General features: G+C 49.8%; 1 protein-coding gene and 1 pseudogene across 1 annotated transcript in view; both read right to left on the bottom strand.

Annotated features, from left to right (window-relative positions):
• The window catches only part of LOC132481186 (eukaryotic translation initiation factor 2 subunit 3, X-linked-like), a 115,541-nt pseudogene extending 97,321 nt beyond the window's left edge, over positions 1 to 18,220 (bottom strand).
• The window catches only part of ERLIN2 (ER lipid raft associated 2), a 333,405-nt gene that overhangs the window by 184,064 nt on the left and 123,148 nt on the right, over positions 1 to 26,193 (bottom strand). The window lies entirely within an intron of this gene.

The raw sequence follows: 26,193 nt of genomic DNA, 5'->3' as shown, positions 1-26,193 counted from the left end.
GGAGGGTCTCCCCGGGAGAGGTTGTCACCGGGCTCGGTGGGCAAGTTTCACTCCTGGTGTCCTTGAGTGGGAAATGAGGGTAAATGGGGCTGATGCTTCTCCCCGGAGGGAAGACAGTCAGAGGAGCTGTTCTGGGGCTTTAGGAACACGGAGCCTTGAGTTCAGGGTAGTGGGGACGCTTCTTTAGGAGAGGAAAATAGAAGGTGGGGTGCTGAGGGGATCCCCAGGAGGAAGTGCTCCCCTTCTCGTGGGGGCTACGGGAGGCACAAAGGGCTTGTTCGCGAGGGCAGACAGGCTCTGTGTTTGGAGGCAGAGTGACAATGACATTGTTGTGTCATTATTAGTATTAGCTGCAACGGCAACCACGTGCACAAGCGTTTTGGGTCTTCGCCTTTTGCCTTGTCCTCATCTCAGTCTCTGTTAAGAAGGAAGAAGGCTGGCATTCTTGTTTTTAGGCTCAAATGGGTAAAGTGAGGCATAAAAAGGAACAAAGGGGGCTTCCCTGGTGGCGCAGTGGTTGGGAGTCCGCCTGCCGATGCAGGGGAAACAGGTTCGTGCCCCGGTCCGGGAGGATCCCACATGCCGCGGAGCGGCTGGGCCCGTGAGCCATGGCTGCTGAGCTTGCGCGTCCGGAGCCTGTGCTCCGCAACGGGAGAGGCCACAGCAGTGAGAGGCCCGCGTACCGCAAAAAAAAAAAAAAAAAAAAAAAAAAAAAGGAACAAAGGTGGGGGGAGATGCTCAGGTCACAGGGGCAGCCCCTTTCCAGCTTTCAGCCTCCCGCCTCCCACCCCCCACCCCCCGCGCTGTGGAGAGAATTCTGTTCCAGGTTTTCTTGGCATTTCTCTGACATCTTGGAGAGAGAGCTTTTCTCTCTAGTTTCCCATCCTCAGCTAGGAGTTCTTTCTGTCCCGAGATGGGCTTCCTCTTCGTTGCCTCTTTATTCTTTGCCTTTTGAGCCTCGCGGACCAGCCCTGGCCTGGGACCTAGCAGAGGAGTTGGGGGCTGGGACCTTGCACTGAAGGGGTGGCTGCGGGAACGAGGAGGGCTGATGTCCCCACCCTCCCGGCAGGACAGGCTTGAGGGGCAAGCGGACCCTGCAGCAGTGTGAGTCTGACTCAAAGTTGAGCACCAGTTGGGATCACAGCCATCTGTGGATACGTTTAGATGGGTCATTAGGTGTGGGTATAAAGTTTAGAAAATTACTGGTCAGCTGGGGTGGAAGCCCTGACCTTCATGTGACTCCCCCGGCTATGTGTGCACTTTCTCCCCGACTGCTTGAGATCCTCCGTGGCTTCAGCCAGTGTTCAGCCTTGATTTCCTCCCTTCTCCCCATGTCTAAACTCTTGCCCCTCATGGTCTCGGGAACACACCAGACTCAAGTTTACCTTTTCTCTTCGGTTTCTGTGGCCCTTCTCTTCCCGTCCATCCATCTGTTCTACACATGCTTTCAGGTCGAGATCAAGTTTTATTTTCTCCTAGTGCATGTCTCCGACCCCTTTACTTTCTCTGACCAGCATGCAGTGGCCACTGCACTCTGCAGCATGAAATTAAATAAGCAACCTAAATGTCCATCAACGGAGGAATGGATAAAGAAGATGTGGTGTGTGTGTATATACATACATATATATATGTATGTATATACACACACAGTAGAATATTACTCAGCCATAAAAAAGAATGAAATAATGCCATTTGCAGTGACATGGATGGACCTAGAGAGTCATATTGAATGAATTAATTCAGACAGAGAAAGAAAATATCATATGATATCACTTATAGGTGGAATCTTAAAAAATGGCCCAAATGAACCTATTTACAAAACAGAAATAGAGTCACAGATGTAGAAAACAAACTTATGGTTACCAAGGGGGAAAGGTGGAGGGAGGATCGACATAAACACATTACTATAAATAAAATAAACAACAAAGACGTACTGTAGAGCACAGGGAATGCTACTCGATACCTGTAATGACCTATATGGGAAAAGAATCTAAAAAAGAGTGGATGTATGTATATGTGTAACTGATTCGCTTAGCTGTTCACCTGAAACTAACACAACATTGTAAATCAACTATACTCCAATAAAAATCAATTTTAAAAAACAGCTATTGCCTGGGAAATACAGTTTGCTTTTAAGAAATTTTCAAAAAAATACTATTTTATTCTTACCCCTGTTGATTCACCGTTTCTCTGAACTGTCCCATCTCCTTACTGGAAATTGAGGGGTTTAGATGGACGATCTCTAAGGTCTTTGGCAGTTATAAAATTCTGTTTATAATTATCTACTCATCTGGACTGTAAACTCCTCAAACACAAGGACAGTCTTTTTTTCTTGCACTGACTGCCTCCACTGTCGAGCCCAGTGCTGGGCCGGGAGTGGGTATTCCCTCAGTTCCTTTTTTTTTTTTTTTTTTTTGGCAGTATGCGGGCCCCTCACTGTTGTGGCCTCTCCCGTTGCGGAGCACAGGCTCCGGACGCGCAGGCTCAGCGGCCATGGCTCACGGGCCCAGCCGCTCCGCGGCATGTGGGATCTTCCCGGACCGGGGCATGAACCCGTGTCCCCTGCATCGGCAGGCGGACTCCCAACCACTACGCCACCAGGGAAGCCCTCCCTAAGTTCTTTTGTGTCCTTTTTCCTACTGGCAATGGAAGGAATGAGGCATGGCTCAGATGCCCTGGAAGCCTGGTCTTGTAGCCTGGCCTGAAGAGAAATTGTTCCATAGTTTGTGGATATGGTAAAAACTGCTGTGACATCTTAACACTCAATGTCCTCCGTTGCAGGAAATTTACACTGAGGACTCTGCCCAGCACAGGAAGATGTCATTTTCAAGGGGGCCAGCCCCACACCTCCCCACCCCCTGCAGCATACACACTTTGTAGCAAAGAAGAAAAAAGGGCTCAGCTTGGTTTGGCTATTTACTACCCATAAGACAGGGACAAATCACGTGGCTCATGTGAGTCTGGGTTGCTCACCCCTACGGTGGCCACTGCCCTGTGGTGGGAATAAAAAGATGAGACATGTGAAAACATTCTGTAAATTGTGAAGCCAAGAGCGGTAGATGTGAAGTGGCCGAGGAGGCGTGATGTTCAGTTTACTTAACATGTCATCATAAAAAGTCAAAAACTCAAACAGAAAAAACACAACCTAAAAGGAGAGAAGCAAAGTGCTCTCTCTCCCGCTTTCATTCTGGGACAAAGAACCACTTCTGTTCTCTGGTTAATACTCTCTAGAGACTCCCCCTTTCCCACCACTGCCAAAAAAAAAAAAAAAAAAGAAATTAAAAGAAAGTCCAGGAGTAAGAGGGAGCATCCTGGTATATTCTGAAAGTTGACTCTGGGAAGAGAGGAAAATATGAGCAAACAAAAGCTGTCACTCACTGGCAAGCTGCTTCCTCTGGGGAGTCATCAGTAGGAAGAAAAACTAAAGATCTGAACCTTGCCTGGAGCTGGTACAGAGCTCACTGCCGAGGCTGGTAGAACAGGACCCTCTGGATGGAGCCTTCCTGCTCATTCTTGGGGTTTTAGCAGTTCCGAGGAGTCGCACTGTTGGTTAAGAGTCTGCCTGCTGCCCCGAGTGGGCGCTGTGTCCCATTCCTCAGCATCCCGGCAGCCCTCGTGAACGGGTGTGTATGGTGGGACCAGGCCTCACCACGGACATCAGTTGGAAACCCACCCACGCCCCTCTTAGCCTGTTGGATGCGCTCATGCCTCTCTTCCCCTTCCCCTGTCCCAATTTCCCCTCTCTTCCCACATCCATCCACCTTGCCTGTCAACTTCCACCACACGAATCAGAAGTCAGAGGCCCCTCCACCCCCAAAGCTGGCAACCGGGGCTCCAACCTTCTAGAAACCTGTTTGTGTGCAAACAGACAAAGGCCTTCCCCCACAACCCCTCTCAACACACCATCATGACTTTCCAAGATGATGATTGAGTTTTTCCCCTGTTCTGCTTGATATTTCTGCCAAAGCAAGAAAAATCCTCGTTGAAGTCTAGCAGGAAATCCAATAAAAATTCTTCAAAAGATGGGCTTGACATTGAAAAACAGCAAAATTATAAAATAGGCCTTAGAAAAGAGAGCAGAGAGTTATTATATCTGGCACCAAGCAAAAGCCCCGAGACCCCGTCCAAATGAGCCATCACAGACTGAAAGTGTTTAGCTTCCCGTTGATTAAATATGGAGAAGGACCCAGGGCTGCCAAGCCTCGGGGATCCAAAGTTTGTTTTCAGTCAGAATGTGTTTTCAGTCAATGGAAAAAATGGTCGGCCTGCGTTGGGCTGTGTAACCGAGAAGCCCCAGGTTTGGGCTGAAATATGGCTGTGAAGCAGAAAACCATGAGGGTAGTTAATCATCCCTCCCAGGCCCCTGTAATTTAACTCAGCGACTCATTCCACTTGGTAAGCTCCCCCAACCTCCTTTCTTTCTACTTCTCTCAGTTCATTTTGTTCAAGGGGGCATAGATGAGTCCTTCTGAGGCTCGTCTGTCTCTACGTTTCAGTTGTTAAAACTCTTCACCCCCAAGGCACACCCCTCCCCACTCGGGTCCCCACTGCCCACTGCTCTGAACACCCTGGGGGTATAAGAACAGAGGTTGGAGACCATTCACATGGATGTCCTTCAGGGATATCTCTTTGTCCAAGGAGCTCCTTGGAATTGGGGCCTGGAAAAATCTCTTCCTTCCCCACTGCCTTTCCAGGGAAGGCTCTTTTTCAGAGGTGTTTACTGACATTCTTTAAACAGGGTGATCGTATTCCAGACTTACAGTTTTCTTTTTTCCTGGGTTCTCATCTGCCCCAGTGCCTTCCCTTACAATGAAGAGTATAGGATATTACTCAGCCGTAAGAAAGAGTGAAATAATGCCATTTGCAGCAACATGGATGGGCCTAGAGATGATCATACGAAGTGAAATAAATCAGACATAGAAAGACAAATATCATATGATATCACTTATATGTGAAATCTAAAAAAAAAAAAACGATGCAAATGAACTTATTTATGAAACAGAAACAGACTCACAGACATAGAAAAGAAACTTGTGGCTACAAAAGGGGAAAGAGGAGGGAAGGGATAAATTAGGAGTTTGGGATTAGCAGATACAAACCACGATATAGAAAATAGATAAACAACAAGGTCCTACTGTATAGCACAGGGAACTATATTCAATATCTTGTAATAACCTACAATGGAAAAGAATCTGAAAAAGAAGATATATATATATATATATATATATATATATATATATATATATATATATGTATATTTATAACTGAATCGCTTTGCTGTACACCTGAAACTAACACAACATTGTAAATCAACTACACTTCAATAAAAAAATTTTAAAAAGCATAGGAAGTCTGCTTTTGGATATCATTAAGGCCCCGTGAATGAGGATCTGAGAGAGACAGAGAAAGCGAGTCTTCAGGCTTGTGGAGCTGGACTTTGAGGTAAGCCAAACCTCCTTCCCTGTCAAATGCAAGCACCTATTCTACTTTTCCGCTTCAAGTTTTACACCCATGAGTAGCCTCAAGGGAGCTGTGATGATGGTGCATTTCTGATCCTGGTGCATTTCTTTTTTATTTTTATTTTTTAAAAAAAATTTCCATCATTCCTTCTACTTTTTTTAAAAAAACTATTTTATTTATTTATTTATTTATTTATTTATTTTACTGAAGTATAATTGATTTACAATCTTATGCCAATCTCTGCTGTACAGCAAAGTGACTCAGTTATACACATAGAGACATTCTTTTTTCATATCCTTTTCCATTAGGGTTTATCACAGGATATTGAGTATAGTTCCCTGTGCTATAAAGTAGGACCTTGTTGTTTATCCATTCTAAATGTAATAGTTTGCACCTATGACCCTGGTGTATTTCTGATCCTCTTTCTCGTGCTCCCAGGGCCGTCACTGGCCCTGTGGCTTTCGTCAGCTTCATCTCTCCAATAACTGCTATTCATGGATCCCCTCGCACTGAAATCTGTGTAAAATCGCAGGGCATGGGTCCAGCTGAGGCTTCGTTTGGTCTTCTGGTTGCTGCAAAGTGGTGGTCGACCCAGCTGCAGCCTCATGTCAAGTCCAGGCTGTTTGATACCTTTTGGCCGGGAGCCCAAGTTCAGTAACAGGAAGTCACTCCTGCCAACTATTTTTTGAGGACTCGGCAAATAAACTCAAGACAATGAATAAATAAATGGTTTGAAAATGGTGATAGGGGAAATGCTCAGTGGTTTCATGGAAACAGATTCTTTTGTGAGGACAGCAAGTCTCAGGTGACTCGGCTGTGGAAGACGTGAGCTCAGCCAGCAAATCCCTGGATGACCAAGGGAAGGAGCAAGGAGACAGGTCCATGGGGTTAGGTTGTTCCAGAGAGCAGCCCAAGAAGTTCTGGGCAGGGAGAAGTTTAAGGAAAAAGCCATGGATAGGGTTTCCCTGGTGGCACAGTGGTTGAGAGTCCGCCTGCAGATGCAGGGGACATGGGTTCGTGCCCCGGTCCGGGAAGATCCCACATGCCGCGGAGCGGCTGGGCCCGTGAGCCATGGCCGCTGAGCCTGAGCGTCCGGAGCCTGTGCTCCGCAACGGGAGAGGCCACAACAGTGAGAGGCCCGCGTACTGAAAAAAAAAAAAAAAGCCATGGATAGAATGTGGCCTGTGTGTGTGTGTGTGTGTGTGTGTGTGACCATTCCAGGGATGGAGACCGAGGAGGTTGGTTATATTGTAAGAAGAAGAAGGAGGAAAGAACAGAGTCATGCTTGTCCTCATGTCCAGTCCTCTACTTTCACATTCATATCATTCTCCTCCTCTCCATGGTCATCACTTACTGAGTAATTACAACAGGCCAGCCTTGGGCCAAAAGCCTTATATGTTATCTCAAGCTGTCCTTCCACCAGCTCCCTGGGCCATGCCTTATCTTCTGTCTTCACAATAAGGGATCTGAGATTCGGAGCCTGGGAGAACAAAAGGCATGAAAGTGACAGAGTCGGAATTTGAACCCAGGTCTGTCTAGCTTCTCGCCCTGAACCCGCAAAGGCAGTCTACAGGACAGGCTGTTGGAGATGGTGATTTGGGGGCCCAGGCGTTTGGACAGAACCCAGTGGCGTCCACTTCAAAGATTCCACTTCACAAGGGGAAGAAAACCAGCAGCCCCGTCAGGTCTGCATTTCAAAAGCCATGCAGGCTGCAGAGGGCCTCATGGGCGGCAGCAAGTTGGAAGGGTCAGTGGCAGGTCACTGTCACCATCAATCACCCGCAAGCCCTTTGTCTGTAGAGGTGAGCGGGAAGCAGAGTGGATGAACCAAGAGAATTTAAGGAACTCTGCTGGTGGCAGGAGATAGGAAGTGGCATTTAGAATTTTAAGGGGAATCTTCATGGTTTGGGGGAGAAAATGTCTGTTCCTGGGTTCTGGAGCTGTGCCGATAAAGGGCATTCCAAGAACAAGGGAGCTCATCCTGATGTTGAGTCACCTGCAAGACCAGCCATCCATTTCCATACCTACCCATCCATTTCCGAAAGCCTCCTTGACCCACATCACCACAGTTCTAGAAGTTACCGAGAAACCCAGTATTATACTTGCATTCAGAGAAACTTATAGCTGGGAAAAATATATACACGAAACATAATATATATTACGTAATTATACATAGTAAATATATATACACAGGCCGACCTCATTTGGTTGCACTTCATTTTATTGTGCTTTGCAGATACTGTGTTTTTTTACAATTTGAAGGTTTGTGGCAACCCTGCATCAAGCGAGTCTACTGGTGCCATTTTTCCAATGGCATTGCCTCACTTTGTGTCTTGGTGTCACATTTTGGTCATTCTCACGATATTTCAAACTTTTTCATCATTATTATGTTTGAGTGATCTTTGATGTTGCCACTGTGACTCACTAAAGGCTCAGAGGATGGGTAGCATTTTTTAGGAATCAAGTATTTTAAAATTAAGGGATGTGCGTTGTTTTCTTAGATATAATACTATTGACACTTAACAGACTACAGTATAGTGTAATCATGACTTTTATATACACTGGGAAACCAAAAATCTGTGACTCACTTTATTGGGATATTTGCTTTATTGCACTGGAATGGAACCCGCAGAATCCCCGAGGTCTGTCTGTGTATGTATGCAGGCATGGTTTTAAGTATGTGCATGTGTTAGAGGGCATCCTAACCATGGCTGGCTGAGGTCAGAGCTCCTGTTACACCCACTTTTCATATGAAGAGACTGAGGCACAGGAAGTGAAGTAACTTGCCCATGTGGCCAGTGAGAGGTGGGCCAGGCTGCAACCCCAGGCTGCCAGGATCCACGGGTGGCTCCCAGACAGAGTGGTCCACTGTCCACGGCAGGGGGCTGGTGATGCCTTCAAGAGCAGGATGAGGAGCTATGTGAGCAGGTGTGCCTCAGACACGTGGCCTGTGGGAGGTCAGGGAGGGAGGGCAGGGCCCTGTGGGCAGGAAGCTCTGGGGAGAGGGTGGACTTGGTGGGTTGTAGGATGGGGCCTTCAGGAGTAGAGGCCGGGCCAGGCCGGATCCTGGGATTTGCTGGGAAGAGGGTAAGTTGACTGAAGAGCAGGGGGGTCATCAGGGGGCAGTTAAGAGGACCGGCCGGTGGGCAGGCTGTGGGCAGGTGGTCTCGAATACCCGGTAAAGACTCTGGCCTGTCTCCTCTGAGGAGGTGGTGTTCCCCGGGGGATTTGGAGCCTTCAGCTGGCCCAGCATAAAGGACAAGGTCCAGGGAGACCTAAATTCCAGGCCTGGCTGTGCCTCTAGGGGTCTTACTGCAGGTCACTCAGATGAATTATCATCTGTCTGCATTCCAGCCATCTCATTTTTTAAGTAAAAGGCTTAGGCTAGATGCATCCCTCTGGCTATAAAGTCTGGGGTAAAACCAGAAGAATCTAGCAGGGCTTTGGAGGAGGATTGGTGACAGGGCCGGAGGGGCGGGGGAGGAGGGAAGAAACTGGAGGCGGATGGAAAACTTGGAATCAGAGGATGCAGAAAGGGGAGGTTATCTTAGAGACCTCCTCCCCGCTCTGTTTTACAAGTGGGGAAACCGAGGCACAGGAAGCTAAGTGGTTCCCAAGCCAGACAGCTCATGCCTGTGGAGCCGAGGAGACCATCCAGCCTCTGCCCCTTACTTAGTGTCCTTTCCCTCTGGGTGGGAGCTGCAGGGGACCTTGGCCTGGAGCACAGGTGAGGGGGGAAAGGCAGGGAGGCTCGGCCTGGGGGTACCGCCCTCCTTCACTACTGGTCCATTTGGTCAGCACCGGCTGGGCGGCCATCCCCAAAGTGGTCCAGCTCAACAGAGCTCCCAAGGCCCGGGTTCCAGTCGTCGCTCCGTGTGGCAAGGCCCTGACTCTTTGGGGAAACTTTTAGACGATCATCTGTCAGATGGTCAGTCCAGGCTGTGAGCTGAGGCCATCGTGTCATGATGCAGGGGCATGTGAAGGGCCAGTGTGGAAGCTGCCCTCCCCCCGGGCCTTGGCGCCCCTCTGCTGCTCTGGGCCTGGGAGCTGCTGCAGGGCCAGGGAGAGGGGGTGGTGAGGCTGTGGGAGTCTGCGCTGAGCCTCTGACATTTGAGTGAACCTCCCTCCCAGCTTCTTATTAGTGCTCCGTGTCAAAGGAGTCTGGTAAAAGTTAACAGGCCTCCCTGCCTCGAGCAGATCAGAGGGACTCTGGGGGTCAGGGAGAGGTCGCTGAAACCTGCTTGATGGCAGTCCCTGGAGCTGACCCCTGCCTACAGGTCTATCCTGCCCCCTCCCCTAATGCAGAACCCAGGGCTCCTTCCAGGGTGGCTGGCCCAAGCCCTCATTTGTCTGAAGGCCCCTTGGAAGATGTCCTGGGCCTTCCTTATAGGGGTCTCTCTCCGGGGCCCTGCACCTCCCCTAGCCCTGGGCCCAAGTGTGGGTGTGGAAGGGAGAGGGGTATGGGGGAGGGGTCAGCAGTAAGTCTGTGGATGAGATGCCAGACTGATCTGGGCCTGGGCTGCGCCTGGCCAGGTGTGACCCTGGTCCCTGACCCCTAGTGGCCCAGAGGGGGAGGAGGGAGGACTGGGGGGTGGGGAGAGGCTGTTGGCTAACATTTACCAGGACCTTTGAAGATGTAAATGCTTCCCCAGGCCCTGCTGGGATGGATGGGGTCAGAGTTCACAGGCATGGTCGCCTGCTTCTCCAAGTGAGCTGGAAATCTTGCAGACAGATGGGTTAGGGTCCCATGTGAAGGGACCTTCCCCAGGGCATTTGCTCTTTCTGGGGCTCTCTTGGATCTGGCCCAGGGACTTGGAGGCCTCGGGAGGGGCTGATGGGAGCTGTCTTTTTCAAATACTCACATTTCTCTTGGGTATGTTTTCTGGGTATATTTGGCTCCACTAAGATCAATCACTGGAAGGTCTGGGAGCGAGAGCCTCATCTCCTGCCTCTTCCTGTCCTTTTTATTCTGCAAATACTAGATTGCTTGGCACTTCCTGTTCACACGATGCCCTTTCACGCCTGGTGCCCCCCCGTGCTAGGTGCTCTGCAGGCATTCCCTTCCCCACCTTCCTTCTCAGGGTGGCTAACTCCTAGTCACCATTCTGTATCGCCTCCTCCAGGGAGGCTTCCTGGGGTGGAATCTGCCCCTCTGCTTGGTTCTCCTGTAGCACTGAATTAACTAATATTTATGCAGTATGTACCAGGTCCTGTTCTATTGCGAATGCATCAATGCGTAAAACAGACTCAAATCCTTCCCTCAGGGAACTTACGTTCTTGAGGGTAATAACAGCGAAAAACAACATTACCCTATTTTTTTTTTTTTTTTTTTGCGGTACGCGGACCTCTCACTGTTGTGGCCTCTCCCGTTGCGGAGCACAGGCTCCGGACGCGCAGGCTCAGCGGCCATGGCTCACGGGCCCAGCCGCTCTGCGGCATGGGGAATCTTCCCAGACTGGGGCACAAACCCATGTCCCCTGCACCGGCAGGCGGACTCTCAACCACTGCACCACCAGGGAAGCCCCGACGTTACCCTATTTTAAATGCTTTACATGTACTAACAAATTTAACCCTTAGAACATCCCTATGAGTTATGTCAATTATCCACATTTTACATGTGAGATTACACAACTGATAAGGGGCATATTTAAATTAAATTAAACTTAATTTAATCCTGACAACAGCCCTATGAGATAGATGTGATTTTCTTCATTTTCCAGATGAGGAAACCAAGACTTAGAGGGGTTAAGTACTTGCTCCGGGGTCATTTTACCAGTAAGGAGCATCCCCAGCAGGATGAGTCTAAGCCTGGGAAGGACCATATTGCCTCCCTATCATAACAGGACCCTGTTTCTGTATTGAAGCCATTTCTCTTTCTATTAAATGGTCTGTTCATCTTCTCCATCATCCTGGGAACGCCCCCAAGGCAGCAACCTTGGCTTATTATCTGTATCCTTTGAACTCCCATTGTGCTGGGCGCTTAATTGGCTTCTAACAAATACTTGTCTATGGGTTGACAGCTGTATGTGGGCGGAGCCGAGCATAAAGCAGCTAATATTTATTGCACACACTCTGTGTTGGGCTGTGCGTTGGTCTTTGCTAAGCATGAGCTCTTCTGGTCCTTACAAAGTTCTAGGAATTTTGTCACTACTCACAGGCTGGCAGCTAGGAGTGCTAAAGGTGGAACTTGAGTCACAGGTTTCTCTGACTCCAAAACCCCTTGTCCTTTCCTCTGTGCCATGGGAGGCGGATCAAAGGAAAGGTGGCTCAAGCCTCCTGGCTCTTGGGTTTCTGTCCCCATCTGGCTGGGAGGCCTTAGGCACGGAATTGGGGTGGGCCTTCGATGCTAAGGGCAGCATCCTCCCTAGGCTGCAAGGCAGCTGGAGAAGTTGAGCCTTTGGTTCAAAGATCATTCCCACCTGATAAGACGTTTGAAGTTGTTGAAGGGAGTGACTGGGCACATTGAAGGTGTTCAGTGAATTCTTACTGAACACGTTGTGGGTTCATTCTCCATTCCAGAGAGACAGCCAGATTCAGACTAAAACAGCAGACACTTTGGGCATTTTGACTTAGGAGGAGGAGGATTATGGCAGAATGGACTTCAGGCCTTAGGTCTGGAGCAGAAATGGGAGCGTTCCTGCTGTATGTATGTTTTGTTCCTTTGTTCTGACATCTGTTTTTGTTTTTTTATTTTTTGCTTTCCCAGCTAGGAGGGGAGAACAGCATCGAATCTTCTGATTCATCTGCCCACAGGGCTTAGCAGACTGGCCGACCGGAGGTATGTACGGGGAGAGGAGGTCACAAGAGATGGATCTGGGGTCACAACAGCTGAGCAGGGGACCAGCGCCTGCGTCTCGGGAGCCCCAGGTTTTCAGTCTTGCCGTCAGGTCTCATTTGCTTCTACAACCCCCCTCTCCCACCGTAGATGGGCTTGTTGGATCCCTCCCCCTCCCCCCTTTGGCTAATCCCCTATTTTGCTTGACTAACAGTCAAAATGCAGGACTGCACCCAAACGAACTAAGCTCACTTAAATCACTGGCAGGTAATTTGATAGATGTTGGCTGGCGCCCACTTTGGGAATTAAGTAAAGCCTGAGCCGCGGAGACAGTGGGAAAAAACCTTGTGTAACTGGTAAGCAGGCGGCCTCATTTCACCCGGAGACAACTCAGGCCCCAGCTCCACAACTCAGACTGGAAGGCTGGAGTGGGCCAGGTGGACGGTTGACGTTTCTCTCTCAGCCTCTTCCTCCCTCGGTCCTGGCTCTGACTCCCCTGGGGTTGGGAGCCTGACTCTAGAGGATCTGCAACTTTGTCCCCACCAGCCGAGGTCTCATTTCCTGGAGCTCACCTGGGGAAGACCCAGCAAATGATGTCGTTGGCTAAGCTCACTTGTTTGCTGAGCTAACTCAGACGGGACGAGGGTTTTTCCGCAGATGGGCGCGGTGTCGTACAGATGGGAGTTTTATGGACCCAACGCAGAAACTGACCGCTTGTGGAAGGCAACGCAGAAACTGACCGCTTGTGGAAGGCAGCTCCCGTCTGCAAAGAGGCCAGTTGCAAGGGAGAAACTTCTAGGTCCTTTCATCACGGTGACGATCGTTCCTTCGTGCGCTACCTTCAGATAAGCAGAACAAACAAGCCTCGGCCCAAGTGGGAACTGGTTCTGCTCCCTCTCTTTGCTTTTCTAAGTCATCAAAGCCAAGTTCCTAAAGCCTGACTGTCTCACGGTCCTTTCTGATGGTTTCATTGTTTTGTTTATTGTGCTTATGACAAGTGCTAACAGACCGCTTTCAAAGTGTGTTGATATTTCGGTTGTTTTTGAATGGCCCTTCTGTTTTCCTGCATCTGGACAGCATTAGAGCCTGGCCACAGGGAGCCACTGGGTTCCTATAAAAGTGTACCAGGTCCCCTTCTGCAGAAAACACCAGCCATGGCAAGATCAGACTCCCCATCTGGGCAGGAACAAACACCAAAACCTAGAGCAGAATTAGGAGACAATATTCAGCAGCTGGGGAAGACAGGCCCGGGCTGGGAAGGGGCCAGCGGGCATTGCCAGCTGGACTGTGGGTGTTCCTTCTGTCCATGGACATACTGTGATCTTCCCATGGGAGGACGTTCCCTAGCAGAGGGCCTGGCACTGGGCGATGCCGCTAAACGCTGGTCATCAACAGCTTCCCTCTCTGTCTTCTTCTCCAGGCTGCCTGGTCAACACCAGCAGCGGGTCCAAATAAGGGGGTTCCCGGAGACGGGACAAAGAGCAAGATCTGGAAGACGAAGAAGAGCATGGGGTCCGGGAGGACCAGAAGAGGCAGGGCAGTGTGCCCTGCAGCTCCGACCCCCTTCCCTCTACAGCTTTCTTCAGGGATCTTCAGTTTTCACGCCCTTTCCCTTCCTACTTCTCCTGCTCTGTCCCCATCCCCAGGCCCTGCCACATGCTACACTACAGCCACCTTCCTCCAGTGTGAGAGAATCTCGGTGCACAGACCAGGCTCAGAGGAAGGGAGTGACATGCACGGTCTCACTTTATAAATTCAGCACAAACTGGATTTTGTTTCTTCAAGGTCGTCTGTGTTTTCCTCCTTTCCAGCGGGCTGAGGTTTTCTTTGGCCCACGTGCTTTATTGGCTTGTACACGGTTCTCTCTTGTTTGGTTTCAAGAGTCGCAGACTCCCTTTCTGACTGCGCTCCAGGTAGCTGTGTGGCTTGGTTTGCGAAGTCCCTGGAACTTGAGTTCAGAGTCAAATGGATTAAGATTGTGTGGGTGACAGGGAGCTTTGGTGCCTCGGAGCTGCAGTTAGAGGGGACCCAGGCAGGCCAGATGGGGGAAAATGTGTGCTCTACCGTTGGTTCTCTGATGGAACCACGTGAGGCTCATAGACCTAAAGACAGTGTGTTCATGCATATGGACACATTGGGTGGATGGATGGGGGCTGCATGATGACTGGTCTCCATCCACCAGGCCTCAAAATTCTTGACATCTTTATGGCCACACTCCATGGCATTTCCTTCTAGACACACACTGTCTTGTCAAAAATTCCCATTTAAGCTGCCTCTCCTGTCCTGGATCTTTTTCCTTAAATTTTTAGCATCCGGAGAAATGTATACGTCACTGCACTTACCTTAGCTGATCTGGGATGCCCGGTGGAGTGCTCAGTGGCACCATTTTGTTTCTCTAGGACCAGAATTGCATTGGCTCTTGGATCTGACAAGGAGATAAAGAGAGGCTCTGGGTCCAGGGCCCAGCACGTGGTGACGGGCTGCGATGATTGGCCTCTGAGAAGCTGAACACGCCTGCCACAAAGGCGTGAACATTCTATATGAGGGATACTTCCTGTTTTCCAGTGGGGTTTTCTGGGTAGGCTTGGTAGAAAGCAGTGGTCTTCTGTCTAACACCCCGTGTGTGTGAGTGTGAGTGTGTGAATACTTGTCACGTTGAAAAATGTCAAACTTTACATAGCAGTTTCTTTTCTCACCAGGGTCTCTGCTTGTGTGAAACTTTCATTTTATAGCTTTGGCTGTTAATTCATCACAGGCACCACCATCAATAAATATTTATTGGGCTTTCATTGGGCTCAGCATGCTGAAATAAGAACTATATATTTGACTCAAGAGGAGTCAAGAGCAGATGGGGGTAGATTTGGGGAGGGGGCCGGGAGGAACAATCATTGCCGTCTCTTCCAGCCCTGAGATTTGGTGACTTTATAACTAAAGTGATGGGGTCCACTTGACACCCATTAGGCTGTCAGCTACGAGACGTATGGGCTATCATGAAGTCACTGTCAGAAAAACCACCCAATGCTGGCGATACACATCTTCAAGCCTCATGTCCATTTTGGGATTCAGGGCTGCAAAGGGATGAAATGAGTCTTCTTGGCCTTTCCCATAGTGCCCGTAAAAACAAATATAGTTGACCCTTGGATAACTCCTAGTTTAGGGCACTGAGCCTCTGCACAGTCGAAAATCCACGTATATCTTATAGTCAGCCTGCCATATCCGTGGTTCCTTCATTTTTGCGGTTCCGTATCTGCAGATTCAACCAAGCACAGGTCACGTGGCACTGTAGTATTTACTACTGAACAAAATACGTGTGTAAGTGGACCCACGCAGTACAAACCCCTGTTGTTGAAGGGTCCACTGTATTTGCTGATTGAGTGATGGTTGCCATGTGATTTTGGAGTTTAAGAGGTGCATCGACCTCGGGGAAGATTGTAGCCTGTTGATGCTTTGGAGGGAGAGGAGCAAGTCTACTTTTCTGCGAGTGTATCTGGGGCAGCCTGAGGGGGGTCCCCACTTGGTGGGAATCCCTGAGCGGTGTGGGCTGGGAGGCAGGGCTGGGTGCCTCTCACGGAGCCCTAGTTAATCAGACCGGAAACAGTTGGTCTGCCACGGCAGTGACTCAGGCCTCCTGTGGGGTTTCTTCAACATTACGAAGATGAACATGGCTCTGTGAATTCCCTTTGGACCTGGGCCTCCTGCTCATTGCCTCCATATTTATGGGAAGATGGGCAGACCACGGAGCAAGGCTCTGGAGTGGAGTCTGTGCTCAGGAGAGTGGCCCTGGCCCTAGTGAGAGTTGTGAAAAGGTAGAGCTGAGCCCTACGGGGTCAAGACATTCTTGCTGTGAGGTGGGAAACCTATTATTACTATTACTACTACAGTTCCTGAGTCCAAGCTCGTACTGCTCACCACATGACAGGCCAATAAATCGAGACACAAGTTGTTGGGCAAGGAAGAGTGACTTTATTTGGAAAGCCAGCAGACTGGGAAGGTGGGGACTAGTCTCCCAAAGAACCATCTCACCTGAGTTAGAATTCAGGTTTCTTTTATACTGAAAGGGAGGGGGTCCCATTTGTTTATTTTTGTTTTATTTTCATTACTCTAGGAGGTGGGTCAAAAAAGATCTTGCTGTGGTTTATGTCAAAGAGTGTTTTTCCTGTGTTTTCCTCTAAGATTCTTATAGTGTCCGGTCTTACATTTAGGTCTTCAATCCATTTTGTGTTTATTTTTGTGTATGGTGTCAGGGAGTGTTCTAATGTCATTCTTTTACATGTAGCAGTCCAGTTTTCCCAGCAGCACTTATTGAAGAGGCTGTCTTTTTTCCATTGTATGTTCTTGCCTCCTTTGTCATAAATTAGGTGACCATATGTGCATGGGTTTATCTCTGGGGTTTCTATCCTGTACCATTGATCTATATGTCTGTTTTTGTGCCAGTACCACGCTGTCTTGATTGCTATAGCTTTGTAGTATAGTTTGAAGATGGGGAGCCTGATTCCTCCAGCTCCCGTTTTCTTTCTCAAGATTGCCTTGGCTATTCGGGGTCTTTTGTGTTTCCATACAAATTGTAAAATTTTTTGTTCTAATTCTGTGAAGAATGCCATTGGTAGTTTGATAGGGATTGCACTGAATCTGTAGATTGCTTTGGGTAGTACAGCAGAAACTAACACAACATTGTAAAGCAATTATACTCCAAAAAATAAAAAAATAAAAGGGAAGGGGGTGTGGCTGGTTGTTACAAACTTTTTGGTGCAGGAATCGTTTGTTCTTGCAGCTGTCCACTAGGTCTTGTCACAATGTTCCTGTAAACCTCCAACAAGACAAAGGTTATTGTCTGGCCTGCAACTTTTAATCTCTATATGAATGGAAAAGTTTTATACTGTACCTTTAAAGGTCAGAGCCTTGAGAATGGGCTACCCTGTATATTTCAGGCTATAGGCAACATTCTTTTATAAAAAGTGCAGAGTCAGCATGACTCAGCACAGGCAAGAGAGCACAAGGGTTAGAGCTAAAGGAATAGATCCAATATGGAGTCAGGCTTGTTCTTCTGTTACATTACTATTTCCTTGGTCCAAAAGAGAAGCTGAAACAGAAACCCGGAGTGGTTTTGTGCCCAAGGTAACACTATCAGAACAGGATCCTAGAGTCGGGGTAAACAGGAGATGAGGAGTCCAGATTGGCTGTCTTTCGGTTCAGATTCTCCACTGCCCCAGGGGGTGGCGGGGCGGGCAGCGGGCGGGCAATCAGAGCTGAACATTGTAAAAGATGATGTTCAGTGTCTCACAAGCTGCTTTTCCCTTGAGGTTAAATTGGTGGTATTAGGGCTAAAGGCGGCTGATAGAGAAGCAAGGAAACGTGGAGTGTTGCCTGGCTCCACATTTACTGCTAGGTTAACTGTGGAGTTACCTTACCTCTCCAAGCCTCAGTTTCCCTATCTGTGAAGTGAACGTATTGGTGCCTACTTCATAGGGTTGTTGGAGGCAGCAAATGAAAGAATACATATGAGATTTGCATCATGCCTGAAAGACAAGTTAGCGATTCATAGTTCTTAGATGCCATTATAGGAAGGCAGTCTAGTGGTTAAGGATGCAGGCTCGGAGCCTGACTGCCTGAGCCCAGAGAGGTGAAGTGACTGTCCAGGTCACACAGTGGGTGAGGACAGTCACGGTGACTTCCCCAGTTGAGTACTCTTTCTAGATCTCTGACCCTTTGAGCAGGGGACCAGGATGGGGCTCTCCAGGCACCAGTGCTGGTCACAGGGGTTGCCTATCTCGGGAGCTGGGGTGATGTGACTTCCCGGTCTCCTCGGACAGTCACCAGGGGAGGGGCCAGCCTGAGCAGCTGCCTGTCTGCCGACAATCCAGTGCGGCAGCTGCTTCCCGGTAGAGGGGAAGCCACGGGGCCCAGGCAGGGTGCGGGTGCCCCCGGCGCCCCGGGGATCCTGGCGTGGCTTTCTGTCAGGCCTCTGTTGTTGCCTGCTTCCTCCATAAAGCCATTATGTACTGGGAGAATTAATCATGCCGTTAGGTAAGCATTATGGCACTTTTATGGCAGCTTGGAAGCTAATCTGTCACTAATGCCTGCTGGATTATCATGATTTCTTGCAGTTGTGATTCATTAACTCGAGGCCTAATAGTAATTCTATTAAACATCTTCCATCACCGTTTGCCCCAACATGTCCCCACTCTCCGGTCTATTGTGCTGCTTCAGAGGCACCATTGGCAACCTGTGTGGTCTCCAGAGAGGGGCCCTGAGGAGATGGTCAGGTCCCCCAGGCAGCTAGCAACTGCCTGACGGTGTGTCTGTCCCCGGCCCGAGCCCAGAGCATGGCTTCTCCTCTCCATCCAGCTGGACTTTTCAGTTGATGCTCACTCTTCTCCCAGAGGAGGCCTCAGTGCCTTTCCTGAAACGCCCATCACTCGGGCCAGACCGCGTGGAGGTGAAGGTGGGGCTGTGGAAACCGATGAGGCTCAGATGAGACAGGCATCCCACACGTCCACAGGTGACTCAGACCAACAGCTCTACCTGCGGCAGAAGTGGGTTTGGGGCCGAGAGAGAGAAACAGGAGCGGCTCAAGCAATCTGGTCACACCCAGTCCTTTCTGTTCTGGCTCAAAGCTAATGAAACTCAGGGGCGTGGAGGCAGGCGGCGGTGACAGGAAGTGGTGGTGGCACATGGTGACTGCTGGCCTGCCAGAGTTAATAAAATTCCTTGGTGAGGTTTTTCAGCGAGAAATCGTTCTCTGAGGCTGGCTGTTCTCTGCCAAAGGTCAGCTTCGGGGCATGGCTTGAGTGATGGGCTGTGAGCAGGCAGGAGAAAGCAAGCTGGGGAAGAGGGGCCGCTGTGGGGTGGGCTGGGAGGAAGCCGGGAGGACCGGAGCGCAGGCTGGGCCCCAGTGCCAGCATCTTGCCCCTCGTTCCTCACCATCAATCAAGGCCGGCCCTGATATCTGAACAATTTGTAATACCTCTGCTCCGCTCTGAGCTGCCCAAGTGGGCAAGCCCTGACCCCTCTCGCCCTCATTCAGGCCTCTGCTGCCGCCCGGGTGACGGATGGCCTCTCCTCCCCTGGGCTCGCCTCACCACAGCTGGGGAAACATGGGCAGGTAGAGGGGTCACGCCCGGGGCAGCCACAGCGAGCCATTCACCGAGGCCAAGGGCCCCTGCGTTCCCAGCCGCAGCAGGTGATGCAGGGCTAGAGGAATAGAACTGGGAGAGGAAGCGAGGAGAACATTCCAAGTCTATAAGGAGGAAAGGGAAAAAAAACCCACCCCAAACCAAAAAAAACCCCTCTGCATCCTGAGGTCTTCCAAGACTTCTAAAAATCTCCAGCGCGGTGCGAAGCCTCCCGCGCACGGCTCCGACAGGCCCTGCTCCGATCCATCTGTGTTTTCTCACGCCTGTGCGCTTGAAGAACCACTGAAATGGAAAACAAGTTAAAAAATACATAGATGTATATGTCGCGAGACGGAGAAAAGAGAGGACACTGCTCTGCAGCCTGGATTCGCTTTTTTTTTTTTTTTTTTGTCAGTGTTTGTTGTAGGAAAAAGTGTATAAAAACAAACCTCAGACAACTGGAGTGAATATTCTCAACACATCAGCCGGTGAGAAGTCAGGATTCAAAATTTCCCCATTCTGGGCAGAGCTGGGAGGAAAACGAAGGCCCGCTGCCTGTGTTCCAACTTCTAGTGGGTACTTGCTGCTTCCCGTTCAGGGGTGAGGCAGTCGAGAACCGTGCTAAGGCGGGGACTGGCCAGCTGGGATTTGTGGGTATGTGTACGTGTGTAGGTATGTATGTGTGTAGGTATGCGTGCATGTGTGTATGCGCATGTGTTTGTGTATGTCTGTGTATGAGAATGTATATATGCGTATGTGTGTATGTGTGAGTATGTATGTCTGTGTGTCTGTGTGTGTGTATGTCTGTGTGTGTATGTATCTGTATGTGTGTGTGTCGGTTTCTCAGTGTCTGTAAGTGTGTATACATGTCTGTGTGTGTCTGTATGTGTGTACGTGTTTGTGAGTATGTATGTGCATGTATGTGTATGTGTCTGTATGTGTGTGCATGTGTATCTGTGTGTGTCTCTGTGTGTGTCTGTCTGTATGTGTGTGCATGTGTATCTGTGTGTGTCTCTGTGTGTGTCTGTGTGTGTGTATATGTGTGTATGTATGTGTATGTGCATGTATGTGTATGTATGTGTATCTGTCTCTGTGTCTGTCTGTATGTGTGTGTACGTGTATCTGTATGTGTGTGTGTGTGTGTGTGTGTCTGCTTGTGGTGCTGGGCAGGCCTGTGTCTGCTGCAAAGAGGGGCAGGTGAGAATTCAGTTCTGCATGGATGAACTCATCCTTGGCCTTGAGAGCAGGGGAAACCCGCTCTCCGACCCCCCCCCAGCAGACACCCCCGATGACTTCCTCTTGGAACTTTCAGGGGCCGAGCAGGAGGGTCCAGGAGAGAGTGTCCAGGCGAGGGAGTCTGGGGACCGTGGATGTTTGAAGGAATCGGACCAAGAGAACAGAGCAGTTGAGGTGTCGGGGAGCTGGGGAGGCGGGGGGCGGGGACGGAGATCAGAAACTGATAGGCCAGTGGAAGGAGGGAGGAGGGAGAGGAAACGGGCGCTGAGAGAAAGATCCGAGAGAGAGAGAGAGAGAGAGAGAGAGAGAGAGAGATGGTCACGGGGCAGAGTCAGCAGGGAGAGAGGGAGAGGAAATTTAATGAGGGCAACTTGAAGGCCAGCTTTAACCAACAGCTGGCAGGGGGCCGGGTTTGATCTCCTTGTGAGTCAGGAGTTTGATTAATCGTGGCCTGTGAACGAGGCTGGACACCTGGTCTGCTGCTGAGCCTTTGATCTCCGGGGTTTCTCCGGGCCGTGGGAGGGGAGCTACAGGAACGAGAGTCTCCCAGGGCCTTGAACGGCCTCTCTGGGGCCTCCCCGGGAAGGGAGGGCCGCCCTGGGAGTGGGGCTGAGGCCCGGGAAGGCTGGGAGGAAATACAGAGGGGCGCCTGGGGCTGTGCAGCCTTGTGAGTGGAGCCCCTGAGAGGGAGGGGGATGGAGGAGACCTTTGAAGGGGAAGGTCCCCCATAATCTCGGGGGTGATTCTGTGGCGAAGGCTCCCACATCCTCTTTCCCTGCAAGGGAATAGCTGAACCATTTGCACAAAACTGTGTGCTTTTGCTTGTGGCTCGCAGAGCCGGCCAGTTTAACCAAGGAGGCTGCTCTTCTAAGGGTGCAAGGAGAAGGGAGGTGTCGGGCTCCCTGGAATGTGTCCATTTTCTGTATGTCGGATGGAAACGGATTTGAGAAAAGAAAGCGATATATTGCCAAAAAAAAAAAAAAACCCTCAAGAAGAAAGGAAAAAGAACTAAAACCCTAATGCCCTTAAAAAAGAAAACCCGAAGAAAAAAAAGGCATATATTATGTCTTTGGACTAAATCCATTGGTGTTCTGCCAATTTCAAATAATAGTGTCACTCGATTAAGAAACTTTACAGGATTTGAAGTCGTTGGCTCCTCTGACTCTCTCTGACACGTCTCCGTAAGTCACTGTCTACACCAGGCTGATTTGTTCCCAGATTCCTTAATCTTCTGCAAGTTGGTGATGACGTTTACGATTTGGTCGCCATATTTGAAGTGTTCACGATTTCTTTGGCTCACGACTTCCACCCAGAATTTAGGGGCGACTAGAAACATGACTCTGAATGTGTACTACTGTTGAAAAACTGTGTGTGTGTGTGTGTGCGCGCGCACGTGCGCCTATGTGTAAACTCTTCGAGTTTTACCTGCCCCCGCTCTCCCGTTGGCTGGCAAACTCCTGCTCATAGCTGCCTTAAGTCTCGGAGAGGGGCCCACCTGGGTACCACAAACATGTCTCCCTAGAGGTCAGCTGGCACACAGCACGTAAGTAGGGTCCCAGAGGCTCTGGTCGCCAGCAGCAAAGGGAATTCCAGAAGTGAAGGAGGGCAAGTTTTCTGGTGGGATTAGAGTTTTGACCAGATGACATGAGTGCACTTTGGAAGGCAGCCATGGGCCAGGGCACTGGGTACCCACCTTGGATCCCAAGGCCCAGCCCCTTGATGCGGTCACTAGCTGAGTGACCTTGGGCCTGCCCTGTCTAATATCCTGGGCTTGTTTCCTCATCTAAAAATGGGATAAGGAAAAATACTTGCCTCCCAGGCTTGTTTGGAGGCTTAAAAGCATTAGTATCTGTGAGAGCTCCCTGTAAATGAGCAAGGCTTCCGTGAACAGTCGGCATTAGAGTTACCGCTTCTATTACAGAAACCCCTTTAAACACTCGTGTTGACAGCAGGGATGTTTTAATTTCAAACAGGGTTTGTTCATGGAGGGCGTTAGAAAATGGGATCCCATGTTACCTGCTCCCCCCGGGGCACCGGCTCTCCTGTAATTATTATTTACTAATAAGCACGTTTTGTTTGCAAAGGTCCCTATAAATCGGGCTGAAATCCTTCACCGGGCTGGCCTGGCTTTTCTGGATGCACCGAGACAGGAGCTGCTGGGGGCTCCCTCCGGGTTAGGGGGCGCTCCTGATCTGGGGGCTGCTGCACCTGCCTTCCCAGGGAGGTCACGGCCAGTGTGACCTGTGGGTCTCTGCCGTGCGGTGGCCGCGCTCTCCAATCTGCTCTCCCACCGCAGCCTGCTTGGCTTGTTTGGGAGAGGAACGATGCATTCCTTGGGGCTGCGCTTCCTGGGCCTTCACGGCTGTTCTTCCCTGCTTGTCTCTGGTCCTCAGACGTGTGGTATCACTACCACGGACAGGCCGGCTGTATGGTGCTTGGAGCTAAGGAGTGGCTCAAATGGCGGCTTTGGCGTCTGTGGACCAGTAGTCTCTACCCAGGCTGTACATTGAACAGGATGGTTACACTTCCAAAGCCTGGACCCCGCCTCTAGAAATTCTGATTTAATTGATCTACAGTTAAACCTTAGTATCAAAATCCAGGTGGTTCTGATGTGTAGCCAGGCTTAAGAAATACCAGTGCTTCTCAGATTTAATGTTCATACAGATCTCCTGGCGGATCTTATTAAAATGTAGATTCGGAGTCCATCCATGCGGGGCAGGGGGACTTGGGCTTTGCTAATAAGCGTGCCAATGCCGTGCGTGGATCACACTTTGGGTAGCAAGGCTCTATCCCTTCCCTAATCCTGACAGCTCTGTGCACCTGGCCATGGCCGGGGATGGCAGATGTGGGAAGCAGGTGGAGGTGAACATAGGAAGAAATCTGTGAGGCAACTCCGGAGGCTTGCTTGAGGGTGTTCCTGTCAGGTACCAACCGTGAAATCTTCAGTTCTCCCCACCACACACACACACACACACACACACACACACACACCCTTCCTTCTGAATCTGGTCTTGAATCCCCACATAAATAGCAACCAGAAGATGTTTTCCAATATTTGACTATTTTTTTCAGGTTTCTTGGTTTATTCTGTGAAGACATCCAAATGAATGAAAACATTTGCCATAGAACATTAAGGTTCCAGGCCATGAGTTAAATACCTCTTTGGCATACGTAACTGGAAAGTCATCCCTAACCTGGACTTGTAAATAGTCAGCCCCAAGACTCCTACGTGGCCAGATGAAATCCCCAGAGGTGACCATGATAACAGCAAATCCCAGTGAGGCTGCGAGTCAATAGCTACTCATATGCTGGCTCATCTCTGAGAAGGAGACAGAATTGCCCATGGAATGAAGGCTTTTGAGTCATGGGAGAGGGTCTTCCAGACAGCATTCAGCCTGGAAGACCACACCCCTCCCAATGACAGGTGTGTTTATAAACTACTGCCTTCCCCAACACAGTTGCAGGTGTTTGGGGAGCGTGGAGGCAGGCGATTTTGCAGAGGATATCGACAGAGTAGGTTTTCCATGGGTTAATATCATGCTTACACATTCCGTGATTTTATGCAATAATACATAGAAAAAGGAATAACCAGAGTGTATAGTTGATGAAGCCTCTCCACGAAAGAGTGAACTTTGAACAACTGAGAGTGAGTTCTTTGTAGTTAGACTGTCGGCTCAGACCCAGGGAGGGATGAGCGTGATGTGCAAGGGCCTGGGTCTGGGTGCATCCGCATGGGGCCCCCCTGGGTGGCATGCATCATCTGACCAGCAGAGGATGAACAATTAGGACCTCCAGGGAAGAAGAAAGCCCTGAGCTGACCCGTGTTGGAAGATTTCACTAGTCGCTCAAAGAAAAGAATTTTACCAGACAGCTGAGGGATAGTGGTTGACACCAGAACCACACGGAAGCCACGTCTGTATTTTTGGTTGAATTGTTCCACTGGGCTTCAGTTAACTGTTCCACAAACAGTGTACAGTGTATCTCTAGTTGAAGGTTAAGGTCTTCTCCCGCAGCCCCCTTCTATCGTTTTTCCAAAGCCAGGTGTTGTTGCGGACCTACGTCAGGACACAGTGAGCCCAGCTGCCAGGCACTGCTGAGATCCTGGTGTGTTGACTGGGCAGTCAGGGAAGCAGCCCCTTTTAGTGCAAGGTTCCTGCACACAGCTTATTCTTGCCTTGAGGTGCTACCCGTCCCCCAAGATCCAAAGGATGAATCCCCTGCAGGCTTCAGTTGGTCCTAGCCCATCAGCCTCCAAGAAGCCCGGGGCCTCTTTGCATCAGAAATTGACATGTGCCCTTCCAGAAATCTTATTTCATTGCTCCCTGCCCCTCCAACAGTCCCCCACCTCTGCCACCTCCTCTTTCACTCCTCTGGAATCCTCGTCCCAGATGTGACTTTCTCTGTTTCCTTTGGCTGGGAATTTGCCTTTTTCCCATAACCCAGTTGCGCTGCCTGTTAAAGAAACCAAAAAAAAAAAAAAAAAAAAAACCCTCCAACTTTCTGGGAAGACATGTAATTCAATTCCCAAAGAGGGACAAGGAAAGCCCCCTCTGAAACAGACAGAGAGAACCTCCCAATACATAATCATCCCAGCAGAGAAAGTGCTTGGATCAGCCTGGGGAACTGGTAACGTGGTGTTCTGTTTCTTAATGTCCTCTGCAAAGAAGCTGGCCCTGGGTTTAAAATAGCCCTCTGGTAAAAGCAGCTATTTAAAGAGTATTGGGGTCTGAGAAATGCAAAACAAAGTGTTGTTGATTAAAAACACATGGTTTGTTCTCTAGGCGAGAGTAGCCAGCAAAATCAAATGTGACAGTGTTTTGGCTTTTTCTATCCCACAAGACATGATGGTGATTTATTAGAGTGATGTCAGTTGCGGTTAAAAAAAGTTTGCTGTGTTGTCTTAATAAAAAGAGGCTTTACCTTGGAGCTGTCAAACTCCCTCCCTCCTCTGGCTTAAGGCGGTGGCTGCTGGGCCCTTGGCCCTCCTATGGAGGGGAGGGGTTTCTCCCCAAGGGGCAAAGCCTCTGCCTTGAGGAAGTTCTTGAGACCACAGGGCACTGACTTCTTCTTGGTGGATATGCCAGATGGCCTTTGAGGGGAGCTGCAGCCCTGTCTTGGTTTGTTGAGCTTTGGAGAGTGGAGATGCTGACCCGGCTTGGAGTAGGAGCCTGGCCTGACCTGGTTGGGTGGTGCTGCCTGGTTGGAGGGGAGAGACCCTAGCCCATGGCCTTCCCCAGATCACAGTGACTTAGGCCTGGGCAGAGGCTTGATCATCAGCAGGATGGATCATCTGCTCGTAAACAACGAGAAATTGGGCTGCTGGCTGAATAGGAGAGTTTGTTAGTTGAAGCTCTTTGGTTTTATATGGAAGAGAAACCCCTCAGACAAATTCAAGTAAACAGGATCTATTGAAGGAACACAACAGCCCATCTTTCAGACAGCTAAGAGGAGACAGACCATCTGGGGAATGAGGTGGGCCGCAGATGGGAGCGGCTTCCTTCTTCTACCTTCCAAGGAGCCATGTAGTCTCTGATCTGCCTCTGTTTCTGTTCCTGCCCCTCTTAGGGGTTTCCTCCGGGAGTGTCTCAGTTTTTACTTCTTCGTGGCTTT

Source organism: Mesoplodon densirostris, chromosome 20, assembly GCF_025265405.1.
Source record: "Mesoplodon densirostris isolate mMesDen1 chromosome 20, mMesDen1 primary haplotype, whole genome shotgun sequence".
In the NCBI taxonomy this organism is placed as follows: domain Eukaryota; kingdom Metazoa; phylum Chordata; class Mammalia; order Artiodactyla; family Ziphiidae; genus Mesoplodon; species Mesoplodon densirostris.
This window is presented reverse-complemented; position numbering and strand designations above follow the sequence as displayed.